The sequence below is a fragment of the Salmo salar genome, unplaced genomic scaffold (genome assembly GCF_965601325.2).
Source record: "Salmo salar unplaced genomic scaffold, fSalSal1 ptg000652l, whole genome shotgun sequence".
Taxonomy (NCBI): domain Eukaryota; kingdom Metazoa; phylum Chordata; class Actinopteri; order Salmoniformes; family Salmonidae; genus Salmo; species Salmo salar.
This window is the reverse complement of record NW_027675454.1, coordinates 394,177-400,335: the sequence shown is the minus strand read 5'-3', so window position 1 is coordinate 400,335 and position 6,159 is coordinate 394,177.

The window sequence follows — 6,159 nt, the reverse complement described above, 5'->3', positions numbered from 1 at the left end:
AAAAAGCGACATTCTGGACAGGCCTAAAAAAATTTTTTAGAACCATTTTCACAAAAAATTGCTGATTTTTTTTTCTTCATTTTCGTGACACAAAAACAGTGACCCCGGTTATGCCGAACTAGCGACATTCTGGACAGGCCTAAAAAAAAACATTTTAAAACCATTTTCACAAAAAATTGTAGATTTCTATTTTTGTAACAAAAAACGAATACTCCGATCATGCCGAACTAGAGACATTTTGGACAGGCCTAAAAAAAAAGCATTTTAGAACCATTTAAAAAAAAAAAGCTCTGAAATCTTTTTTTCATTTTTTTACACAAAAACAGTGACCCCGGTCATGCCGAACTATCGACATTCTGGACAGGCCTAAAAAAAACATTTTCAAACCATTTTCACAAAAAATTGCAGATTTCTATTTTGTCCCTAAAAACGATGACTCCGATCATGCCGAAAAAGCGACATTCTGGACAGGCCTAAAAAAAAATTTTAGAACCATTTTCACCAAAAATTGCAGATATTTTTTTTTATTTTCGTGACACAAAAACAGTGACCCCGGTCATGCCGAACTATCGACATTCTGGACAGGCCTAAAAAAACATTTTAAAACCATTTTCACAAAAAATTGCAGATTTCTATTTTGTCACTAAAAACGATGACTCCGATCATGCCGAAAAAGCGACATTCTGGACAGGCCTGAAAAAAATTTTAAAAACCGTTTTCACCAAAAATTGCTGATTTTTTTTTCTTCATTTTTTGACACAAAAACAGTGACCCCGGTCATACCGAACTATCGACATTCTGGACAGGCCTAAAAAAAACATTTTAAAACCATTTTCACAAAAAATTGCAGATTTCTATTTTGTCCCTAAAAACGATGACTCCGATCATGCCGAAAAAGCGACATTCTGGACAGGCCTAAAAAATTTTTTTAGAACCATTTTCACAAAAAATTGCAGATATTTTTTTCATCATTTTTTGACACAAAAACAGTGACCCCGGTCATACCGAACTATCGACATTCTGGACAGGCCTAAAAAAAACATTTTAAAACCATTTTCACCAAAAATTGCAGATTTCTATTTTGTCCCTAAAAACGATGACTCCGATCATGCCGAAAAGCGACATTCTGGACAGGCCTAAAAAAAAATTTAAAAACCATTTTCACCAAAAATGGCTGATTTTTTTTTCTTCATTTTTTGACACAAAAACAGTGACCCCGGTCATACCGAACTATCGACATTCTGGACAGGCCTAAAAAAAACATTTTAAAACCATTTTCACAAAAAATTGTAGATTTCTATTTTTGTAACAAAAAACGAATACTCCGATCATGCCGAACTAGAGACATTTTGGACAGGCCTAAAAAAAAAGCATTTTAGAACCATTTTAAAAAAAAAAGCTCTGAATTCTTTTTTTCATTTTTTGACACAAAAACAGTGACCCCGGTCATGCCGAACTATCGACATTCTGGACAGGCCTAAAAAAAACATTTTCAAACCATTTTCACAAAAAATTGCAGATTTCTATTTTGTCCCTAAAAACGATGACTCCGATCATGCCGAAAAAGCGACATTCTGGACAGGCCTAAAAAAAAATTTTAGAACCATTTTCACAAAAAATTGCAGATATTTTTTTTCATTTTCGTGACACAAAAACAGTGACCCCGGTCATGCCGAACTATCGACATTCTGGACAGGCCTAAAAAAACATTTTAAAACCATTTTCACAAAAAATTGCAGATTTCTATTTTGTCCCTAAAAACGATGACTCCGATCATGCCGAAAAAGCGACATTCTGGACAGGCCTAAAAAATTTTTTTAGAACCATTTTCACAAAAAATTGCAGATATTTTTTTCTTCATTTTTTGACACAAAAACAGTGACCCCGGTCATACCGAACTATCGACATTCTGGACAGGCCTAAAAAAAACATTTTAAAACCATTTTCACCAAAAATTGCAGATTTCTATTTTGTCCCTAAAAACGATGACTCCGATCATGCCGAAAAAGCGACATTCTGGACAGGTCTAAAAAAAAATGTTAAAACCATTTTCACCAAAAATTGCTGATTTTTTTTTCTTCATTTTCGTGACACAAAAACAGTGACCCCGGTCATGCCGAACTAGCGACATTCTGGACATGCCTAAAAAAAAACATTTTAAAACCATTTTCACAAAAAATTGTAGATTTCTATTTTTGTCACCAAAAACGAATACTCCGATCATGCCGAACTAGCGACATTTTGGACAGGCCTAAAAAAAAAGCATTTTAGAACCATTTTCAAAAAAAAAGCTCAGAATTCTTTTTTTCATTTTTTGACACAAAAACAGTGACCCCGGTCATGCCGAACTATCGACATTCTGGACAGGCCTAAAAAAAACATTTTAAAACCATTTTCACAAAAAATTGCAGATTTCTATTTTGTCCCTAAAAACGATGACTCCGATCATGCCGAAAAAGCGACATTCTGGACAGGCCTAAAAAAATTTTTTAGAACCATTTTCACAAAAAATTGCAGATATTTTTTTTTAATTTTCGTGACACAAAAACAGTGACCCCGGTCATGCCGAACTATCGACATTCTGGACAGGCCTAAAAAAAACATTTTAAAACCATTTTCACAAAAAATTGCAGATTTCTATTTTGTCCCTAAAAACGATGACTCCGATCATGCCGAAAAAGCGACATTCTGGACAGGCCTAAATTTTTAAAAAAAAAACATTTTCAACCAAAAATTGCTGATTTTTTTTTCTTCATTTTCGTGACACAAAAACAGTGACCCCGGTCATGCCGAACTAGCGACATTCTGGACAGGCCTAAAAAACATTTTAAAACCATTTTCACAAAAATTGCAGATTTCTATTTTGTCCCTAAAAACGATGACTCCGATCATGCCGAAAAGCGACATTCTGGACAGGCCTAAAAAAAAATTTAAAAACCATTTTCACCAAAAATGGCTGATTTTTTTTTCTTCATTTTTTGACACAAAAACAGTGACCCCGGTCATACCGAACTATCGACATTCTGGACAGGCCTAAAAAAAACATTTTAAAACCATTTTCACAAAAAATTGTAGATTTCTATTTTGTCCCTAAAAACGATGACTCCGATCATGCCGAAAAAGCGACATTCTGGACAGGCCTAAAAAATTTTTTTAGAACCATTTTCACAAAAAATTGCAGATATTTTTTTCTTCATTTTTTGACACAAAAACAGTGACCCCGGTCATACCGAACTATCGACATTCTGGACAGGCCTAAAAAAAACATTTTAAAACCATTTTCACCAAAAATTGCAGATTTCTATTTTGTCCCTAAAAACGATGACTCCGATCATGCCGAAAAAGCGACATTCTGGACAGGTCTAAAAAAAAATGTTAAAACCATTTTCACCAAAAATTGCTGATTTTTTTTTCTTCATTTTCGTGACACAAAAACAGTGACCCCGGTCATGCCGAACTAGCGACATTCTGGACATGCCTAAAAAAAAACATTTTAAAACCATTTTCACAAAAAATTGTAGATTTCTATTTTTGTCACCAAAAACGAATACTCCGATCATGCCGAACTAGCGACATTTTGGACAGGCCTAAAAAAAAAGCATTTTAGAACCATTTTCAAAAAAAAAGCTCAGAATTCTTTTTTTCATTTTTTGACACAAAAACAGTGACCCCGGTCATGCCGAACTATCGACATTCTGGACAGGCCTAAAAAAAACATTTTAAAACCATTTTCACAAAAAATTGCAGATTTCTATTTTGTCCCTAAAAACGATGACTCCGATCATGCCGAAAAAGCGACATTCTGGACAGGCCTAAAAAAATTTTTTAGAACCATTTTCACAAAAAATTGCAGATATTTTTTTTTAATTTTCGTGACACAAAAACAGTGACCCCGGTCATGCCGAACTATCGACATTCTGGACAGGCCTAAAAAAACATTTTAAAACCATTTTCACAAAAAATTGCAGATTTCTATTTTGTCCCTAAAAACGATGACTCCGATCATGCCGAAAAAGCGACATTCTGGACAGGCCTAAATTTTAAAAAAAAAAACATTTTCAACCAAAAATTGCTGATTTTTTTTTCTTCATTTTCGTGACACAAAAACAGTGACCCCGGTCATGCCGAACTAGCGACATTCTGGACAGGCCTAAAAAACATTTTAAAACCATTTTCACAAAAATTGCAGATTTCTATTTTGTCCCTAAAAACGATGACTCCGATCATGCCGAAAAGCGACATTCTGGACAGGCCTAAAAAAAAATTTAAAAACCATTTTCACCAAAAATGGCTGATTTTTTTTTCTTCATTTTTTGACACAAAAACAGTGACCCCGGTCATACCGAACTATCGACATTCTGGACAGGCCTAAAAAAAACATTTTAAAACCATTTTCACAAAAAATTGTAGATTTCTATTTTTGTAACAAAAAACGAATACTCCGATCATGCCGAACTAGAGACATTTTGGACAGGCCTAAAAAAAAAGCATTTTAGAACCATTTTCAAAAAAAAAGCTCAGAATTCTTTTTTTCATTTTTTGACACAAAAACAGTGACCCCGGTCATGCCGAACTATCGACATTCTGGACAGGCCTAAAAAAAACATTTTAAAACCATTTTCACAAAAAATTGCAGATTTCTATTTTGTCCCTAAAAACGATGACTCCGATCATGCCGAAAAAGCGACATTCTGGACAGGCCTAATTTTTTTTTTAAAAACCATTTTCAACCAAAAATTGCTGATTTTTTTTTCTTCATTTTCGTGACACAAAAACAGTGACCCCGGTCATGCCGAACTATCGACATTCTGGACAGGCCTAAATAAAACATTTTAAAACCATTTTCACAAAAAATTGCAGATTTCTATTTTGTCCCTAAAAACGGTGACTCCGATCATGCCGAAAAAGCGACATTCTGGACAGGCCTAAAAAAAATTTTTAGAACCATTTTCACAAAAAATTGCAGATATTTTTTTTTCATTTTCGTGACACAAAAACAGTGACCCCGGTTATGCCGAACTATCGACATTCTGGACAGTCCTAAAAAAAACATTTTAAAACCATTTTCACAAAAAATTGTAGATTTCTATTTTTGTCACCAAAAACGATGACTCCGATCATGCCGAACTAGCGACATTTTGGACAGGCCTAAAAAAAATGCATTTTAGAACCATTTTCAAAAAAAAAGCTCAGAATTCTTTTTTTCATTTTTTGACACAAAAACAGTGACCCCGGTCATGCCGAACTATCGACATTCTGGACAGGCCTAAAAAAAACATTTTAAAACCATTTTCACCAAAAATTGCAGATTTCTATTTTGTCCATAAAAACGTTGACTCCGATCATGCCGAAAAAGCGACATTCTGGACAGGCGTAAAAAATTTTTTTTTAACCATTTTCACAAAAAATTGCTGATATTTTTTTTTCATTTTCGTGACACAAAAACAGTGACCCCGGTCATGCCGAACTAGCGACATTCTGGACAGGCCTAAAAAACATTTTAAAACCATTTTCACAAAAATTGCAGATTTCTATTTTGTCCCTAAAAACGATGACTCCGATCATGCCGAAAAGCGACATTCTGGACAGGCCTAAAAAAAAATTTAAAAACCATTTTCACCAAAAATGGCTGATTTTTTTTTCTTCATTTTTTGACACAAAAACAGTGACCCCGGTCATACCGAACTATCGACATTCTGGACAGGCCTAAAAAAAACATTTTAAAACCATTTTCACAAAAAATTGTAGATTTCTATTTTTGTCACCAAAAACGAATACTCCGATCATGCCGAACTAGAGACATTTTGGACAGGCCTAAAAAAAAAGCATTTTAGAACCTTTTTCAAAAAAAAAGCTCTGAATTCTTTTTTTCATTTTTTGACACAAAAACAGTGACCCCGGTCATGCCGAACTATCGACATTCTGGACAGGCCTAAAAAAAACATTTTAAAACCATTTTCACAAAAAATTGCAGATTTCTATTTTGTCCCTAAAAACGATGACTCCGATCATGCCGAAAAAGCGACATTCTGGACAGGCCTAAAAAAAATTTTTAGAACCATTTTCACAAAAAATTGCAGATATTTTTTTTTAATTTTCGTGACACAAAAACAGTGACCCCGGTCATGCCGAACTATCGACATTCTGGACAGGCCTAAA